The 22,105-nt window shown below is 40.2% G+C and overlaps 1 protein-coding gene across 1 annotated transcript in view; it reads left to right on the top strand.

Moving 5' to 3' along the window:
• The window catches only part of LOC130247879 (A-kinase anchor protein 7-like), a 66,212-nt gene that overhangs the window by 20,204 nt on the left and 23,903 nt on the right, over positions 1–22,105 (top strand).

Genomic DNA, 22,105 nt, shown 5'->3' with positions numbered 1-22,105 from the left:
AGGGTGGTTTGTTTACAGTGCAGTGTGTAAGTGAAAGGTGTGATTCTTTGGGAGGAGGGGTGTGTGCTTTGACAAACCTGCCCATCCAGACTACATCCTGGATAGGCCATTGGCATACCCATGGCAGGCCCCGGCTTGATGTTGGACTGTGAGGTGGAAGTCCTAAGCGCTAGAAAATACCTGGTGATACTGGCATTGTTATTCGTGGCCATGGCCCTCCACTGGAGTCAGGCATGGTCTGTGACCGGTGAGTTTCTGACTCAGAAAGACCATGGTATGTTCTTCTCCAGAGGACTGCTCCCAAGCTGGAGTTGGAAGCATCAGTCTGGAAGGACAAAGGAGCTGCTGTGGTCCAATGCATGCAGCACTGGCGATGAGGCAAGAGCAGTCTTAAGTGTCTGGAAGGCCTGCTCTTCTGCTGGGTTCCAGTTGACCCTGTCCGGCTGCTTCTTTTTTCATGAGGGTCTGTCAACGGGCTGAGTACACATAAGAAGCTAGGAATGAAACATCGATAGTAGCAGCTAACTCCAAAAAGGCACCTACCTGGGATTTGGTAGCCTTCTTCATGGCCTCCACCATAGCTGATTGCAGTTGGATGAGTCCCCGGCCGATGGTGTACCCCTGTTACTTTGCTTCTGTAAGTACGAGGTGATCGTTCCGGGGGTTAGTTGTGATTCCAGCCTCCTGCAACACCAATAGTACCTCCACAGATGGGTAAGATTGTCCTCCCAAGACCTTGTGTGGATTGAAATATCATCTAAGTTGGCCGCCGCATATTCCTTGTGAGTTCAGAGCAAGATGTGCATCATTTGTTGGAATGTTGCTGCAGCCATGGAGCCCAAAGGCAAGGACACAGTAATTCCTGTGGCTGCCAGGGGTGGAAAGGGAATTTCCTCTTGGGGTCTGGAGTGAGGGAAACATGTCAATAACCCTTTGGTTAGGTCTAAGGTGCTAATAAACGAGGCTCCACCAAGTCGGTCCAGCAGCTCATCTACTTGAGGCATGGGGTACCTATCTATTCTGGATGACGTGATGGCTCGATGACCTCTAAGTTCAGTATCTTCTGGATCTCCTCAGATATAGCCAGCCAGCAAGCCTCTGACATCTGGTAGGGACTGTGCCGAAGGATGACTCCTGGTGGTGTGGAGATCATGGGTGATGACAGTGGTCCACCCGGGCTGTTCACAGAACACATCCTTGAACTGACTGACAAGGATCTGCAGATTCCTCTTCTGGGTAGCAGCCAGGTATACTCCCAGGTAGACTACAGGGTGGAAGGTCTCAGCGAGAGCTGCAAGCTGTCTGGTTGGGGAATCCAGTGCTTCAGAAGGCTGATGTGATGCAGTTGCTCCTCACGGCCATGCTCTAACATTATGGGGAGGTGGGCAAGTGAGGAGTTCCTCAAAGCCAGGCCAGTCTCTTCCAAGATGGAGGGGAACGAGGAAAACCTGCACGACACCAACTTCCAGTGGCCACGTGCTGGGGCCAGCTGCAATTGTGATGACCTGGGCAAGTATGTGGCTGGTGTTTCCGTGCACACCGTGGTTGAGAGGTGCTCTCCACCAGTTGCCAGTTTGGACTTACTCTCCGGGGTTGGGCTGATGTTCTGTCTCCAGCAAGACAGGCTGGCTTCCACCAGTGACGCCAGATTATAAGAGTTCCTCATACTGGTGGGAGCCCGGAGCCGTAGAGGTAGGGCACACAGCAACCGTTCGATGATGACCTTCTCAGAGACCTGGGTAGTGCTGGTGTACCCTCCGAGGAGCCAGAAGTGGGTGAGGCTCATGAGTTTTGCTGCTTGGGTTTGCACTGAGGAAGAGTCTTCATATGTCCAGGTGGCGAACTGCTGGGCGCCATAAACTGGCAAGAGCCCAACTCGAGCCTGTATCTCAGACTTTAGCTTACCATAATCCTCAATTTGTGTGGCATCGAGGGAATGGCATGCCTGCTGTGGCTCCCTGGTCTTTGAACACTTTCTCTTTTTTAGCGATTGCCTCAAAATTGTGTAGATAAGTGTCTATTTCTCATCCAGGTCGCTGAGCTTCAGATGTTGATGAGTAGCTGCGCGTGTCTCAGAGATCAGGATGCGTTCCGCAAGTGGGAAGATCCACTGTTACAATTTTTCTTGGCGAATTGTGAGCCATCCAAGAACATCTGCTGCCTGATGCAAATCTTCGCTAGCCGGTGGATGGTGTCCTCCATGACGTGGGGATTTCCCTGACTGGAGCAGAAGCCGGTAGTGAACGAGAGTGTTTGTAGGCCATTTCAGAGAAACAAAACAGAGATGTTAATGGAGGATCCTCACAGGTTGTGTTGTGTTTTTCCACTATATCCTGCCCATATTCTACAAACACAGATGTTGGATTTTAAAAAGATGCCCCAGATGGTATGTATATGTATATATGTGACTGTTTGTGTGTGTGTTTGAGTCCCTTCTGCTGCTCTTTACATGCTCATCCTGGAGTTCAGAAGCTCTGCTCTTCATCATGTTTTTGCTCTTCTGGTTTGGTATTTGGGCTCAGGTCTGCAGCTGAAATACAAAGTCTAGAGCTTTTATTTCCTGGTACAGTAAAGAATGCCGCAGGACTGAACAAACAGTGCATTTCATTAGGGAAAAACACTACTACTACTACTACTACTAGCAAAACATTATGTCCTAACTATCTTCTTAGTATGCACGCTAGACTTTACAGTTTTTTTTTTCACTCTGTATTCTGAAAACACACACACACACACACACACACACCAGACTTTCAGCTTGACTTGCATCTTCAGCTCTGAGCAGTTATCATTAATAATCATCACACCAACCTCATTCATGGCCGTTCTACACATGATCATCCACTGGATAATGATCGTCAGATCACGCTGCTCTTCTGAAGTAATCCACAACTTGGTCTTGATGGAGAATCTCCTCCAGAAATCACAGCGACTCTTTGTTTACAGGTTTGTGGGTGTTTGAGTATTTACTGTCACGTGATGTGTCTTTGTCAGGACAGACTGTACCTCACGTTCAATTCATACAGATTACAAAACCAAAAAACTTTTGTTTTCAAGTGTAGTTGGTTCATTTAAAAGTAGAGATGTCAAGCTTCCTGTGGATATATTTCTCATATCTGTGAAGTAAAAATTCGCTGAGATTCCAGTGTGTGTGTTGACCACAAAAACTGTGGTCAAAGCACACGTCTGGTCTGAGCCCCTCCCCCAGAGAAACATCAGTCTAGTGATCTCTGATTGGCTCCTGTACTAGTAGGCGGGGCTTCATTCGCCATATTGACCGTGATACTTTTCCCCATTTAAAACTATACGAGTGACATGTCTTGTGTGTTCTAGAGTCTTTGCTTTCTCTCCTTCAACATACTATTGTGATGATTTTACAGTATTTTGTAGCTCTCTATCTTCAGATTGAAGCATTGTGATCTGCTGTCTGCAAATAAACATGTTCTGCTGTTAATGGTGCATGTGTATGACTGGCACAGAGAAAAACATCCATTGATTTGAGTGAATTCAGTCTAACGTGTCACATGACTGCTGCTGTTTTTGAGCTGTTTGAGCTGATTTCCAGACACTAGAGGGCAGTGCAGACTCACTCCCTCTCATTCCACTGCGCTTCTCTGAACAAGCAGACATTAACTGGAGACATTAACTTTCAGACACACACACACATAAACACAGGCACACACACAAACACCCAGAGACAGTTACATACAGACACGCACAAACATGTATGCACTCACACAGAAACAAACACACACATGCACACACAAATACTCTGAGATACAAACACACGCACTCAAAAACAAATCACATAAGCAAATACACACACACACACACACACACAAACACAATAACAACACAATCCCACACATAGACACACACACATAAATAAACACACACAAACACAGATGGATTAACACAAAAACAGAAAAACACACACACGCAGTCACACACACACACATACAAACACATCACATAAACAAACACACAATCGCATTAACAAACACAATCCCACACATAGACACACACACATAAATAAACACACACAAACACAGATGGATTAACACCAAAACAGAAAAACACACACACACATACAAACACATCACATAAACAAACACACAATCACATTAACAAACACAATCCCACACATAGACACAAACAGTCAGTGTGTGTGATAAACGTTGTGTGTCAGCGCCTCATCTGCTGTATGATTATGATTATGAGGACTCACAGCATCAGATATGAGCTGACCACAGTCCATCTGCGAACCCTGCCCAGTGAAATCATCAATCAGTGACTAAAGACTTGATGGTAATCATTACGCTCCTGATGCGTTAGTTTTCTTTGGTTAAAGCAGAAATGATCAACACAATCCTCATCACAACAGAACAGTTATTCTACAGTAGAGATGTGCAGCATTTATGCTCTGCGATAATGCCATAACTGTGGCTTAATGACGCAGTATGCAAGTTTGACACCCAGTGGTTGAACTAGGTATTGCACTCCTGGTTCAATACACACCCAAGCACAGGTTGCCAGATTGATGACACCAACAGAGGCTGATTGAAGTCGTGTTGTAAATATAAGCAACGACACGTGATAGAAGGAATATTTCCCATATTAAAAGGAGTTTTTGTCTAAACCAACACTTGAAATTTAGATTTAAGACTTTTCTGAACAACAGAAAACTGACAATGATCAGCTCAGGTACACCTCGTGTGCTTTATTCAGTGTTAAATGCTAATAATGTGAGTTTGGATGCCATTTTACATGACATTTATTGCCATATACTGAAAGCAGCAGCAGATAGTTCACCTCCAGTGTTACTAGTTACTTTATAAAAAAACCACTGGAAAATTGTGATCTGATTACATTACTAGTTACTTAATGTAAAAAGTAATCAGATTACTTATTACTTTACTTTGAAGTTACTTTTAAAACATATTAAATATACCTATAAAGATTCAAAACATACTGCAGCTCTTTAATATTCACTGAGAAACATTACAATGGGTTGATCACAGCAGTTTGACATATTCAAAATACTAGAGAGATAGTTCGGGCAAAACTTTAAATTCTCTAATCATTCAGTTGATACAAACCTGTTTGTCTTTTTTTTTAACCCAAAAAAAGTCATTTAGAAGAAAACTGGGTATGTGTAACCGTTGACATCCATAATATGCAAAAGCACTGCAGTGTTTGGGTGTTCTGTGTTTGTCTGAGGTAATTAGTCTACTGAAATGTATATATTCCATACAAAGTATGAAGCTGATTAGTCAGTTCTTGTCATGTGACTCGTGGTTTTCAACTGGTAGCGCCTGGAAAATGTGCAAAAAAATGGAAGTAATGGAATTGCGCGCACTAAAGACGCGATATGTGAATGGCCCTATAAGCAGCTATGCTTGACTTCACATTCAGAAGATTCCTTTACTCCCAATCCTGCACAAAATTCCAATGTAGCCTGTTTAGGCTGAGTTGAACCGCCGTGTATTTGGGCACCAGTGTCCTTCTTGGTGACGAGTATTGTCATAGAATGCTTTCTGTTCAAGTGAAGAAATTACTGGTCGAGCTAATAGCAGTGTAAAGTTCTTTAGAGACTGGACATAGACTGACTTTCACAACTATATTTTAGTTTTTACGCTCAATGAAATCAAAGTAATGTCTGTATTTCCACTTGAAGAAGCAGCTTTTCTCGGCTGCAGCTATTTCAGCTGTTCTCCAGCAATCTAATGGCCCATTTCCACTGAGTGGTACAGTACAGCACGGTACGGGTCACCTTTATCAGGCATTCGTTTCCACTGCTAAAAGGGTACCATTGGTACTCTTTCGGTGGGCGTGGTGTACGACAGAAAGTTTTAGTCAGCGTCATTTTTGCTTGAGATTATGTCTACAGTAAAGCTGTACAAGTCGTTCACATATCATATGAGAAGCACTTCTCACAAAACAGACGCTTCATACACATAAATACTGGGGTATAAATGTTTATTACTAACTTTTCTATGAACATAATTTGATTAAAACTGCAGATCAATGACAGTGTGAAACAGCCTACTGTAACATCTGTACTTATATTAAATCAATAAATGAATGCAGCATATATGAAAACAAACAGACCTTTACAGTCTCTGATATGTTATCAACTACAGAAAAACTACACACAGCATGCATTTAGTTCTTATTGGGGTTTAAAAACAACACGAAATATAGCCCACAGCCAGTGCAAATCTCTCATCTGTGTCTGTAATCTTCAGCAGCTCATGTAGCCTCTGTTAGACAGTAATTCCATCATTCCCAAGTTCATAATAGTTCAAAAGGTGAAGATAATAGTTAAACATGGCAGTTTGTTCACGTTTGCCAAAAAATTATTTGCTCCTTATTTTCCTGCTTCTCCTTTGTTTTTTCGCGTCACTCTTGCGTTTGTCAGTTTCTCAAAAGATCAGGTTTCAAAAGCACGTCAATAATCAAGCGCATGTTATCATCATCAGCTCAAGAAGTTCGTTATTTCAAATATAGACGCGCACGCGAGCGCAAACAAGAAAGCTCTGGCTTTATGGCTGTTCATCAAGACGACGACAAGGTTTGTTTGAGCTCGGGGCGACCATGGCTTGTTATATATTATTATGGTGTAATTTACCTGCTGTGTATTTAAAACATGGCAGCTCCTTTGTTTTCATTCTGGTTTGTTACGCGAGCAAATGACGTATCTCTGTAAACCAATAGCGTTCAGCTGCGCGCCTTTTGGTACCCTTGGTATCCTTTGCAAAGGGTGACCAAAAAGTGGTATGGTACGGTTATTTTTAGGTACCCTTTGACAGTGGAAACGGCCATAAAAGCGTACTGAACCATACTGTACCACTCAGTGGAAAAGGGCCATAAAAGCACATGCTTATTCACTGACGTTGCAGAAAAACGTGATTTAAAAGAAGCTTTTTTTCTTCTAAAACTACATTTGTAGCGTAAGTAATGCAATTACACTGACTTTAGTAACTGTAATCAAATTACACACATTTAAAATGTTATTCGTTACATTACTGTGCTTCCCATAAATGTAATTAGAATACAATAACTAAGTTGCTGTGGAACGCATTACATCCAACTCTCTTCACCTCAGATCTTGACAATAAAATAAACCGTAGGACTGAGACTGAGCCAACACACATCAGTGATTCAGCATCTACATTTAATAATGTTAAAGAGGTTTAATATGTATTCATCAGATTATAAAGCTTACCATTTCGCTGGAGTGCAGTGAGTGCACTATTCTGTGCTTCTGAATGGCTGGATTTACATTTCTGTTGTGTTTCATCTGGTGTAAACAGCCAATCTCGTCACGTAGCGTGTTGTTAGGACACAAGGTTACAATACAACCTGCTCACCTCATGTTTACGCTCGTAATATTCATATTATTTGCTAATTAATAACCACCTCATGTGGAACTCTGAATCTGCGTCTCTTTTCAGAGTCTGCTACTGTCCACCAGAGGTCACATTTCAGTCACACGCACACTTTAAGAGCCTTCCTGACTGAATGAATGAAATACGCTGTTTTCACCAAGGCAACCCGGAGTGCTGAAATATAAATGGCTAAACTGGCATTGGGTGGGTTAAAGAGACCGAAACAAACACAGACGTTCCGGTACATAACGCACATTATTAAAGCAGAATATCTGACTTCAGATAAACAAGAATGTTCACTGAGCATGTTTCTGAAATATCTGCAAACATGTTATAATGCTTTAGAAGAGTCAAAAACTGTGTTAAACTCTGTATCTGTGTGTGTGTGTGTGTGTGTGTGTGTGTGTGTGTGTGCGTGTGTGTGTGCGTGTGCGTGTGCGTGTGCGTGTGTGTGTGTGTGTGTGTGTGTGTGTGTGTGTGTGTGTGTGTGTGTGTGTGTGTGTGTGTGTGTGTGTGTGTGTCTGTGTGTGTGATCTCCTCTGGTGTGTCCTGCTCTCTCTCTCTATGTGATCTGTCTGCTGTTAACTGAGTGTGTGTGTGTGTGTGTGTGTGTGTGTGTGTGTGTGTGTGTGTGTGTGTCGATCAATAGTGTCTCCTAATGCTGTGATCAATACCTGCAGTCAGGATCAACCAGCTCTAAATATAACACGAGTGGTGTCTTTATAATGCTCGACTCACTGCCCAGACCACACACACACACACGGTCACACAGACAGTTACACAGCAGTACACACAAAGACACAGACAGGACACACACACACGCACAAACACACAAGCACACATTAAAATGGGTTACACAAAAACATTAGCAAACACACACACACACACACATCAATAAACGTGCACACAGAGACACACAAAACTCCTACAGACGAACACAAACGCACACATCTTGTGAAGAGACATGATCGCTCCGTGTAAGAAACTGAACATTGTTTACTATATAATTAGCTCTATTGTTATTATTAGCATGGGTGGTATGGTGGCTCAGTGGTTTGCACTGTCACCTCACAGCAAGAAGGTCACTGGTTCGAGTGCCGACTTGGTCAGTTTGCATGTTCTCCCCGTGTTGGCGTGGGTCTCCTCCGGGTGCTCCGGTTTTCCCCAACAGTCCAAACACATGCGCTATAGGGGAATTGATGAGCTAAATTGCTGTAGTGTTTGAGTGTGTGTGTAAATGAGTGTGTATGGGTGTTTCCCAGTACTGGGTTGCAGCTGGAAGGACATTCGCTGTGTAAAACCACAGCCATAAGCCACATCACCCTGCAGCCCTAGACCGGTTACTCACTGAAGCTAAGTAGAGCTGAGCCTGGTCAGTGCCTGGATGAGAGACCACATGGGAAAACTAGCCTGCTGTTGGAAGTGAACCTGCGGTCTGTGTGAGTCCTAATGCCCTAGTAAAAGTGAAGGGGACACTATACTATCAGTGGGTGCCGTCTTTTCGATGAGGCGTTAAACCGAGGTCCTGACTCTCGGTGGTTATTAATATTCGCACTGGCGCCGTTGTCCAGTTTCTGCTGTCGCATCATCCAAGTGGAGCTGCACACTGGTAGTGGTGTTGGAGAGACCCCCTCATGATTGTGAAGCGCTTTGGGTGTATGGCCGTACACAATAAATGCGCTATTTGAATACACAATACATTACATAAAACATATGCTGGAGTAGTTGGCGGTTCATTCCACTGTGGTGACCCCTGATAAATAAGGGACTAAGCTGAAGGAATGAATGTTATTATTAGCATGTGTGATTGTAGTCTGGTCACTTTTATTGATGAATGCGCGAGAGCTGCTGAGGTAATCACTGATATCATCAACTAGGCATGAGACGATATCTGTTTTCAAGGTATACCGCGGCTTGGAAAAGTCAAGGTTTTAAAACGGCACAAATTATCTGTAATACCATTCCTGAGGTATGAGTAAGGATTTTTTATTTACTTTTTTTGGTTGTTTTTTTAGGACGACAGTATCATCAACAGAAAAAATATCCAAGGATGCTGTTTTAAATTGTAAAGAAATCAGTGTTTTTGAAAATATTGAAGACAGCAGAAGTCAATTTATATATATATTAGAGTAGTAATATACCATGATAATTTTATCCAAGGTTATCATACTGTCAGAATCTTATACCGGCCTATGCCTAACACTTTCTTACACAGATCAATCATTTCACTTCATAAAGACACCCAGAGCATCATCTGGAGCTGTGGTTATTGATTTGGACTCGCTTGTATTTGTTAATTTTTAATCTAAAAAACCTGTCACCATTCACTGCCATTATATGAATCACCACACATTCAGCTCAAAATCTTCAAGGATTTTTTATTTACTTTTTTTTTGGTTGTTTTTAGGACGACAGTATCATCAGCAGAAAAAATATCCAAGGATGCTGTTTTAAATTGTAAAGAAATCAGTGTTGTTGAAAATATTGAAGACAGCAGAAGTCAATGATTCATTTTCATTATTCAGCCTGACATGTTTACTGCTCCAAAATATTAATCTTTCAAAAAACTTTCAAGGGGGAAAAAGTTACCCAGACATTAAAAAAAAATTAATTATATATATATAATTATAAATAACATCATTAACCCGAATGTATAATTTGTAGTCCCCAAACTTCGTTCTTTGAGCGTCTTACATTCAGAGATGTTGTTTATGTTCCCACAGCTACATTACACGTCAACTAAAGTTTAACATATGATATCGTAGTGGACCACTCCTTTAATGTCCACCTGAAAGTCATTTTGGTGTGAGCTATCCCTTTAACAGCGATATCATTAATACTTGCGTCACAGCCTCAGATGAGCTCTCGTGAAGTGGATAGAGCTCATATGAAGCGCATTGCTGTCTGTTTCTCTGGATTCACTTATAATACTGCTGCTGTGAGATGCTCATCTGCACACACACGCACACACACACACAAACACACACCACTAATGAGACTAATGAATTAGATGAACGCATTATTTGCTTCCTGCAGGGGATTGTTGGAGCATTTCCAGACCAGATATTTATAGCAACCACACACACACACACACACACACACACACACACACACACACACACACGCACACACACACACTAACACACACACACACTTCTTGTCCACCCACAGATCTGTTGTTTTCTTACCTAGCACAAAACTGCATTCATATCTGGATCTGAAATCGCAGAAGGCACTTTTAGAAATGCTGGGTTATTTAAACCCACATTGGGTAAATTATGGACAAACCCAAACACTCAGTAACGATTAAACTTATTTAAAATGAGAATCAACACAATTCTTCAGTGTTTTTTTTTTAATGGTGGCTCAGTGGTTAGCACTCTTGCCTCACAGCAAGAAGGTCCATGGTTCGAGCCTCAGCTGGGTCAGTTGGCATTTCTGTGTGGAGTTTGCATGTTCTCCCCGTGTTGGTGTGGGTTTCTTCCGGGTGCTCCGGTTTCCCCCACAGTCCAAACACATGCGCTATAGGGGAACTGATGAACTAAATTGGTTGTAGTGTATGTGTGTGTGTGTAAATGAGTGTGTATGGGTGATTCCTAGTACTGGGTTGCAGTTTGAAGGGCATCCGCTGCGTAAAACGTATGCTGGAATAATTGGTGGTTCATTCCGCTGTGGAGACCCTTGATGAATAAAGGGACAATGAGTGTTTTATGTTCAGTCCACTTAAATTTGTAAAAACAATTAATTAACATAATTGAATTGTGTTAGGATAACATGAAGGAATTGTGCGCAACCCACCATTTTTTACAGTGAACATTGGTTTTGGTCCTATAAATTTAATTTAAAGAATTAACCCAGCAACCCCGTATTACACCCAGAATTGGGTTGAATAACTCAACATTTATTTAGAGATGTCAATAACAATGCATTTCACTGTGATGAGCCTGGGGATTTAGTTGAAGGCAATTTGTACAACTCATTGTTAATTGACAGGTTATGTCGTCAATAGCGAGGAAAGAGTTAAATGTGACGTAAACAATGTAGCAGCTGCTTACACTATTATAACATGATTGCTCCATGAAGCGATTCTTTCAAATATACATGTATTATTATTATGGTTTGACATTAAATCCAGGCTTTCTATCATCTTTAATCAGAGAGTGTTCACAGTGTCTGACCACGGCTCATCTGGGATAAGCTTATCTCTCTAATCCTCACCAACAAAATGGCTTTTCAAGATTCAACTTCAATGTTCCTCCATTCTGTGTTCTTCTGGAGTGATCTGAGAAGATTTCTGCCTTAAAGGGGATTTATTATGCACAACTCACTTTTATAACAGGTTTAAATGCAGTTGTGTGGCAGCAGTGTGTGAATAAAACCAACTTTGATTGACATTCTGCCTTTGTACATGTCATCAGAGGGGAAAAGCCCCGCCCACGAGTGACCATCTCTCTCTCATTAGCATAAACAGCCCTGAGTGAGAAGCAGCCGTCTGCTATTAGAGTTTTGGATCTGTCACTATGCTGACACACAGGCGTTTATAGCTCCACTCTCTTCTGAAAAGAGCTCAATCTCACTTGAATTTAAAGTGACAGTCACCAAAACGCCACAATTAGGATCAAAGTCTTAAAGGGTCCGTTTCAGAGAGTTTGAAAACATAGCTGCGGGTTTGGGGTATGGTGAAAGCCAAAAGATGCATCTGAAATCGCCTGCTTCTCGAGTATTTACTACATTCATTCATTCAATCATTCACAAAATGAAATGATGCAGGGAAAAAGTATTGAACACATGAAGAAAGAGAGGTGTAGTTTGGAAGTGAAAGCCCAGACAGCAGCTGAAATCTCCCAGTAGTTCTTAAGCAACCCTCTGCCCTTCCTCGGTGTAAATGAATATCAGCTGCTTCAGTCCAACATCTACATTAGCAGATGATGAAGATGAAACCAAGGTGGACGTTTCAGCAAGACAATGATCCAAAACACAGCCAAGGAGACTCTCAGATGCTTTCAGAGAAAGAAAATCAAGCTGTAGAATGGCCCAGCCAATCACCTGACCCGAATCCAATAGAGAATACAAAATAAAGCTCAGATTTGATAGACGAGAGCCACAGAACCATCAAAATTTCTACACTCTGTTGAAGCCTATAAGAAACTCACTCCTGAGTAATGCATGTGACTTCATTCTCCATATGAGAGGAGTCTTTAAGCTGCAGCACCAAAACAGTCTTTACTAAGAAGCATTAAACACATTTCAGTAGTTCAGCACTTTCCCCTTGTGTCATTCCATTGTTATTACACAGAACTATTTTTATGTGTGTATTATTTGGGTTTTTACTAAGATCTGCTTCAATTCCATCTCAACAGATCCTTTAGAAATGTTATTCCCAGGAAAAAAACATTTCGTGTTCAGTACTTATTTCCCCCACTGTAAATATTGCTGTTCTGTGGGTATTCGAAGGTTTTTTTTAAGTTTTTTTAAGTGCTTCTTTCATTTGTGAGTCACTTTAGATGAATGAATAATGTAGATGGAGTTTGTAAATGAGTAAACATTCTGTGTCCCTTGAAGAAAAGCAATCTGCAGCATGTACAAACTGACATTAATCTTTAACAATGTTTACAAAATTTACTTCCACCATATTAGCTGAATTGGTCACATGAATAAAAACGCGTCATTGTGTTTGAAAGTCTAAATTGAAACTCCAATTTTGTCTCCGCATTGAAACCGTGTTTTCAAATGTGTCCAAAATATACCAAAATATTAATTTTCATTGCCTAAAAATGGTGTCACAGTGTGAACAAAAGACCAAAATGGAAAGAAAAATATGTGTTCAAAACAAAAGCATATTAGTATGAACATGGCCTTTTGTGTATGGTTGCTGATTTGCAGATGATGCAGACGTAGGTTCAGCAGTTCACGCAGCTCGAATGTTGATGTACTAACGTATTGACTGATGTGCTATTGAGTGCTGTTATTATGAAATACTGACTGTCATGGCATACAAACTATTACAATAATCTATAGCGGCTGTCAGACACACACACTAAAAACATGAAGGTGCAATACCAGCGTGACATCTGCAGTAAAAACTTCAAACATAAAAAGTACACTACCTGACAAAAATCCACGTTTTAGGAACAGTAAATAACTTGAATTCTAGTTGATCATCAAGACTCTTTGGATTCAACTTCAACGCCTCCTCCTTCATCTTACCCCAGACATGCTCAATAATATTCAGCTCTGGTGACTGGGCTGGCCAATCCTGGAGCACCTTGACCTTCTTTGCTTTCAGGAGCTTTGATGTGGAGGCTGAAGTATGAGAAGGAGCGCTATCCTGCTCAAGAATTTGCCCTCTCCTGTGGTCTCCTGTGCTGTTGATGTTGATCATCCACTCTGCAGATCTCTCGCACACACTTATACTGAATGGAACTCCAAACCATGATTTTTCCTTCACCAAACTTGACTGATTTCTGTGAGAATCTTGGCTCCATGTGGGTTCCAGTAGGTCTTCTGCAGTATTAGTGATGATTGGGATGCAGATCAACAGATGATTCATGGGAAAAATCCACCTTCTGACACTTTTCCAGATCAACTAGAAGTCAAGTTATTATTTGTTGCTCTTACAACTGGGATTAACGACAAGACTTTTGTCAGGAAGTGTATATGTTAACATTATATTAAAACATCAGTTTATATTTTCCAAAAACTACTAACCACGGATTTATGGAATAAGAAAAATATCAATCTGTAAACATTTTGTATACTTTAAATGAGCAAAATAAACATGCGTTATGGATGTGACCAAAAAAGTTTACAGTACACAACAGTACACAACAGACTTTGTAGAAAATCTGTAAATTAAACTACACAACCCCCAAAAAAACAAGGCTAATAAAAAGGATAAGAGTTGTCTCTCTATAGAACAAACATCATTGATTTAATTTTATTTGACATTTTCTTATGTCAAGCTTGGTTATGGATGTGACAGATGTGAAATTTGCACTTGTGTGACTTTGGTAAATCAAATATAATGGTTTGAAAATATTGACAGAGACATTTTTGAGTATTTTTAAAGTACTGTAAAATAGTTGCTTACAGAAGAAATGTAGAAAGGGTTTCGTTATTTTGGGGAAAACGTAATATTTGTCATAGCGCGGTTAACAATTGCATGGAATTGCATTAGCCAAGTTAAAATACCAAAACCGAAAAAGTGTTTTGCTATAACAGTGAGTTAATTATTGAAGATCTGAATCCACTTCTTCAGATGATGACAGTGTGTTGAGAGCTGCAGAAACACACCCTGGTGAATCTCACATTATCAGGGGAACTTTGGACTCGTTTCGAAAAAGCTTGTTAGGTTTAGTTCAATCAGCTGTTTAGTCAAAGTGTGCATGTGACAGCTGTTATCGGGACTGTTTGGTGCTCAAATGTCCTGCTCTGGAAATATGACTTCAACACAAACAGAGAGAAACATCTCTATTCGGCATTAGCCTCACAGATATTTCAGCTTCAGCATATCTTCATGTTAATTATTAGCAGTGGTGGAAAGTGAATCATACTTAAGTTAAAGTACTATTACTTGCCTAAAAATGTAGCACAAGTAGAGTAAAAGCATCTGTTGCAAATATTACTTAAAGTATGAGTAAAAGGTAGCCATTTCAAAAGTACTCAAGAGTAATGAGTAGTGAGTATTTCGCTGTAGAAAGCTGATGCAATTATATGTAATTACTGGATGTAAACAAAAGATTCTGTAGTGCATTTAGTTATTGCCCAGCAGAAACACAACATCATGAGACGTTAATATTAGGTTAGATTTAGGTTGTGTTGTTGTGTGACCAAAATTCAATGTCTAGCCAGCGTCTAAAGACAAGGTTAATTTGATGTCCATTAACGATGTGAAATGACGTTGATATTTGGTTGATTTTAGGTTGTGTTGGAAAGTACAACGTCATGCCAACATCTTAAACCAACGTCATATTCTGACATTTGTCGAATACTGACATTTATTCGTCAGGTATGGCAACCAAAATCCAACGTTTGATAGATGTCATAGCGGTAACGTCCACACAACGTCAAGCTGTAACATCATTAGACATTGATATTAGGTTGATTTTAGATTGACCGTTGGACACTGACGTCAGCCTGACTCTGGGTTCTCATGTCAACCCGATTTTCATTTCCAAACTAAATTCAACATCTCCACGACGTTGGCGTATGACATTAATCTGATGTCATGTTGACGTCTTGTGCCTGCTGGGTGTTTGTTACTTCAGTCATCATACAGTAAACATTCGTCATCTTCTCATCAGTGACATGCATCTAAACAGTCTCTGGGTCAATGCGTGTGAAGATTTTGGACATCTTCTTGGACCCTTTTAATGCTTCTAAACAGTTTTCTGCAATTATTAATCGCCCATGTCTTCTTAATTAAGGTTTCTTAATTAACAGATGTCATGTTATAGGTAAACACCGTTCAGTGATTCACTGAGAAACTGAACGGTGAAACTGTTAACTTACATTATGCTAGCTCTCTATCCTTGGCCCGTTCTTAATTTTGATTCTGTAAAATGTCCAAGAAACACAGCGAAAATGGACCTCATTAAGTCTCAACCTTTATTACAGCTCATGACAGACATTTCTCAAAGAGGGAATAACAGAAATCTTGTCCGAGACAGTGTGTGTGGAGCTCGAGTGCCCAGCAGGTGCGCCGTTATGATCGATGACTCTCGCTTGTTTATTAGTGCCTGTGACAGCGGTGACGTAATTTTGACAGTGGAGTGTCGCTGTTTGATTCGTACTCATAATCAGGACTTCGTGTCCGTGGTGAAACTGTAATTCGTGTTACTGTAAATCCAAATAAAAGGATTTCTTGCTGAGATACTGGCAAACTTACTTGACTTTTACACAGTGAAATCAAGATGTGCTCAGTGCATGTTAAAGATCAATAGATACTTCAGTCATGCAGGACCTTCCTTAAGGCTGCGGTATACTTCAAATGGAATCGAAGAACAAACTGAAATGACGTCATTTCAAACAAACTCCATCAGAAACTAAGATGTTTTTGAGTTTGAAACAGTTCACCAAAGTGAGTTTATAGGGGAGTTTGTTTTGCCTCCTAAACACCTTTGAGCTGCTATTGATCTGTGTCGATTATGCCATCAGTGAGTGTGTTCTGGAACTCTGCTGTCTTTGATGTGCAATATCTTCCCCTGATTCCTTTCTCAATCCACCAAAAGTAACAATATCACAGTAAAATGATAATAATAGGAGTAATATTAAGTTTGTTTGTTTTTTTTTTTGTCTAAAAAGTCTATTATTGCCATTGTATTCTACTTGCAGTGCTTAATTTGTTAATCGTGGGGTCCCGGAATAAATCGAGGTAACGGATTTCTTTCACAGACAAAAGTGAAGAGGGTTGTGGAGGCATGGAAGAAAGTGAAGAGCGGGACGGGGGTGAATGTAAGGAGATGGATCGGTAAAATGAGGTGCCGAATCCAGACCCGGCTTGTTCCAGCACAAATTAAGCCCTGGCTAACTCTATATTGGGATTTCATTGAAATACTACCTGACCAAAGACTTTTCATGGATCCCAGTTGTAAGAGCAACAAATACTAACTTGACTTCTAGTTAACCATTTGGAAAAGTGTCAGAAGGTGGATTTTTCCCATGAATCATCTGTTGATCTGCTCAATTATCACTAATACTGCAGAAGACCTACTGGAACCTGCATGGAGCCAAGATTCTCACAGAAATCAGTCAAGTTTGGTGAAGGAAAAATCATGGTTTGGGGTTACATTCAGTATGGGGGCGTGCGAGAGATCTGCAGAGTGGATGATCAACATCAAAAGCCTGAGGTCTCAAGACATTTGTGCTGCCCATTACATTACAAACCACAGGAGAGGGCAAATTCTCCAGCAGGATAGCGCTCCTTCTCATACTTCAGCCTCCACATCAAAGCTCCTGAAAGCAAAGAAGGTCAATGTGCTGCAGGATTGGCCAGCCCAGTCACCAGACATGAACATTATTGAGCACGTCTGGGGTAAGATGGAAGAGACGTTGAAGATGAATCCAAAGACTCTTGATGAACTCTGGGAGTCCTGCAAGAAGGCTTTCTTTGTCATTCCAGATGACTTTATTAATCAGTGATTTGAGTCATTGCAGAGATGTATGGATGCAGTCCTCCAAGCTCATGATGGAGTCAGACACAATATTCATTCTGTTTCCACTGCAGCATGACCACATATTCTATACTGGACATTATTGAAGGTTCAGTGACCAGACTTTTGTCTAAGCAAAGTCAGACCTTACTGTCCTAATGAAATCATTAATAATCAAGACATGATCATATTTTAATGTGGTCAAATAAGTGTAATCTAGAGGCCTTTACCTTTCATATAAGCCACTTCTGATACCAAATGATCAACTAGAAGTCAAGTTATTATTTGCTTTTCCTGAAACTTGGATAGGCGACAAGACTTTTGTCAGGTAGTGTATTAAAAAAACCATTGAGTGTTACTGATGAGTTGTTACAAAGTTGTAATGAAAGGCTTAAAGCCACAGTACTGTATGTGCCACTAGAGGGCGTGTATTCACAACAAACAAAGGTGTATTTTGATGATGCTGTCAATGAGTGTGGAATCATGGGAGTTGGAATCCTCGTCATCCTACAGGGCTCCTGCAGAAATCGTGTTGATGATGAGGATAGTATTCATCACTTATTATCATGGTAGTGTGAACAGAATAAGACTAAAATAAGAGAAACGAGCGCAACATGGCACAAAAGCAGCAAAGCTTTTATTATGCCACAGTACAGCACTTCCGATTCTTCAGCTCATGATCACAAGGAGAAGAAGCAGAGCTGTTTTATCAGACCAAACACATTTTGTGCTTTGCTATAATGCTGCTCTGTTTAGTCTAATAAATCCCACAGCATAATAAAGCGTGCGTCTCTGCTTTTTAGAAAACCAAACCGGAAATTGAGTGTGTGTGATGTCATTAGGACAAACAAACACACACTCCGTCTCATTAGTTTATTTAGATTATTTGAACATTCATCTGAACATTTGGGATAATCCCAGTACACAAGTCTGCAAAATAAATAGCACTGGATATCAGATCACAAATATCTCACATATTGTTCCTTAAAGTTATACTGTAATCAGTGTCAATGAAGTTACCATCTATTGGTTCTCCACTCAATAAAGGTTCATAGGTCCAAGAGCAAGATCCTGTTTTAATTATTAAGCTGGACTGCAGGGTTGATGTCATTATGTTGAGCAAAATAATGTTTATAAATCTCTTAAAACTAAACTGAAACCGTAAAATGCCTCACTTACTCTGTTAATTGGTAAATCAGTGGAATAATCTGTGACTCTCAGAGATTTCTGAACTCAGTAACCAAGAAATGAAAAATAAATAACGACACCGAAACAGATGTTTTTCTGACTTTGATTATTTTTTTGTACAAATATCTATAAATTTAATAAAATGGACTCAATATTAAAGCCTTTTTTCCTCAATATTAAAAATATTTTCTCATTTTCAGAAATAAAATGCCAAAATTACGTGACTTTTTCCTTAAAAGTAGTTGAATAATTCAATTCAGTTCATCTTTATTTGTAGAGCGCTTTTACAATGTAGATTGTGTCAAAGCAGCTTCACATAGAAGATCATAGAGAATTGAAAGTTCAGTTTTCTGAGTTTTAGTTCAGTTCAGTTTAGCTCAGTTCAGTGTGGTTTAATAATCACTACTGAGAGTCCAAAACACTGAAGAGCAAATCCAACGATGCGCAGCTCTACAGATCCTGAACCATGCAAGCCAGTGCAAACAGCAGCGAGGAAGTAACTTCACCAATTGGCGAAAGTGAAGGAAAAAAACTCGAGGGAAACCAGCATGACCATTTCTCCTATGGCCAAAGGTCTTGTGCAAAGCTGCAGAAATAATCTGCCAATGGGGTACGAAAAATAATGTTACGTCAAAGTGAAAAACAAGATTATTTCTTTTACCCTATTGGCAGATTATTTAGCTAGTTTTATGCAAAAAGTCACTTAAATTTGGCATTTCATTTCTGAAAAAAGACAGCATTTTTAATATTGAGAAAACTTTTTAATATTGAGTCCTGGGATTATTCAGCTTGTTTTATGGATGTTTATTGAATTTTTAATTTGAACATTTCTGAAAACAAGACAGAAAACTCTTCTTGATTTAATCATGTTTAGATATTTGCACTAGAAACAAGAAAAAACTCTTGAGTAAGAAAAGCATGTTTTCCCCCAGTGTATGTACCAGTGTGAAACCTAGATCATCCTGATGAACGGTTATAAGCAGAAATGTAATCAACTCTTCAGTGTCGTCACTGCAGTGTGTTCGCAGTTTGAACTTTGGCTTCATAAAGTGTGAACTGTGGGCACGTTGTGGAAGATTTATGGCATTAGTCCATAATGAGATGAGTGTTGAGCGTGTGACATTTCTGAGAGCGACACACACACACACACACACACACACACACACACACACGCACACACACACACACACACACACACACACACACACACCTAGAAGTAGGATTTATAAACCCTTCATACAACAGTTCTAGTATTCTAGACATAAATGAAAGATTTGATTTAATAATTAGTTAAGTTGCTGGGGTCCAGTTGTGGTTTCTTAATAATAGGCTTAATAACAGCTAGCTTGAAAGGATTTGGAACATGGCCTAAAGATAGAGAAGAGTTGATGAGGTTAAGAAGTGGTTCTCCTATTACAGGTAGCAGCTCTTTCAGTAATTTTTAACATACATATAGCTGGTTTACACTACCTGACAGAAGTCTTATTGCCTCTCCAAGTTTTAGGAACAGCAAATAATAACTTGACTTCTAGTTGATCATTTGGTATCAGAAGTGTCTTATATGAAAGGTAAAGGCCTCTAGATTACGCTTATTTGACCACAATACAATATGATCATGTCTTGATTATTAATGATTTCATTAGGACAGTAAGGTCTGACTCTGCTTAGACAAAAGTCTCATCACTGAACCTTCAATAATGTCCAGTATAGAATATGTGGTCATGCTGCAGTGGAAACAGAATGAATATTGTGTCTGACTCCATCATGAGCTTGGAGGACTGCATCCATACATCTCTGCAATGACTCAAATCACTGATTAATAAAGTCATCTGGAATGGCAAAGAAAGCCTTCTTGCAGGACTCCCAGAGTTCATCAAGATTCTTTAGATTCATCTTCAACGCCTTCTCCTTCATCTTACATCAGACGTGCTCAATAATGTTCATGTCTGGTGACTGGGCTGGCCAATCCTGGAGCAGCTTGACCTTCTCTGCTTTCAGGAGCTTTGTTGTGGAGGCTGAAGTATGAGAAGGAGCGCTATCCTGCTGGAGAATTTGCCCTCTCCTGTGGTTTGTAATGTAATGGGCAGCACAAATGTCTTGATACCTCAGGCTGTTGATGTTGATCATCCACTCTGCAGATCTCTCGCACACCCCCATACTGAATGTAACCCCAAACCATGATTTTTCCTTCACCAAACTTGACTGATTTCTGTGAGAATCTTGGCTTCATGTAGGTTCCTGTAGGTCTTCTGCAGTATTAGTGATGATTGAGCACCTTCTGACACTTTTCCAGATCAACTAGAAGTCAAGTTAATATTTGTTGCTCTTACAACTGGGATCAAAGACAAGACGTCTGTCAGGTAGTGTAGACATAAGTTTATCTAGCTCTTCCTGTCCTGTGGTTTTGAAGCACTGTGGATTATTCAGATTTAGTGGAATGGTTAATGAATCTGAACTATAAGACGGACGCCAGGTTTTCCTCAAAACTGCTCATTAGTGTAATGTGTCCTGATGTCTGATTCTAATTGAATTGTAATTGTCCTCAATGATGAGTCTCATCACTGTAATATAATGGAGAACATGATTCGGTTTGGACACAATCATTAGTAAAGGAGGGAAGAAGATTAAAGAACATTTGCTGAAATCACTGAAACTGTGTATGTGCGTGTGTGTGTGTGTGTGTGTGTGTGTGTGTGTGTGTGTGTGTGTGTGTGTGTGTGTGTGTGTGTGTGTGTGTGTGTGTGTGTCCTGTAACTCATGTCAGTCTGATCTTTGCTCCAGATGAACGTCTCAAGTCGTTTGTGGAGAATACCGTGATTGTTAATGAATGGTAAAAGCTGATCAGTGGTTATTTAGTGTGGTGGTGTAATTACCGATGTGAAGACTCACAGTCACTGTCAGCTCTAATATCAGCTCAGTTCACTGACAGAGTATTTGATGGAAGATTAAATGATGACTAATGAAGCGAGCACAAATACACACATATTTATATACACACATAAACATATAAACACACACCGACGCATATATATATACATACACAAACACTTACACACACACATAAACATAAAAGCATACACATAAACACACATCCACATACGCACGCGTATAGATGCACACACATACAAATGCACACATACAAATACACACACACCAAAACTCACACATGCACACATACAAATACACACACAAACGCATACATACACACATTCACATACAAACAAGCACACACAAGAACAAATAAAAACACACGCAAACACACACACGCATAAATACACACAAGTGCGCACACACACACATACATACATGCACACCACACACACAGATGCACACACAAACAAACACATACAAATACAAACACACAAGCACAAATAA

The sequence above is a fragment of the Danio aesculapii genome, chromosome 20 (genome assembly GCF_903798145.1).
Source record: "Danio aesculapii chromosome 20, fDanAes4.1, whole genome shotgun sequence".
Lineage (NCBI taxonomy): Eukaryota > Metazoa > Chordata > Actinopteri > Cypriniformes > Danionidae > Danio > Danio aesculapii.
The sequence above is the reverse complement of the archived record's forward strand: the minus strand, read 5'-3'. Positions and strand labels throughout refer to the sequence as shown.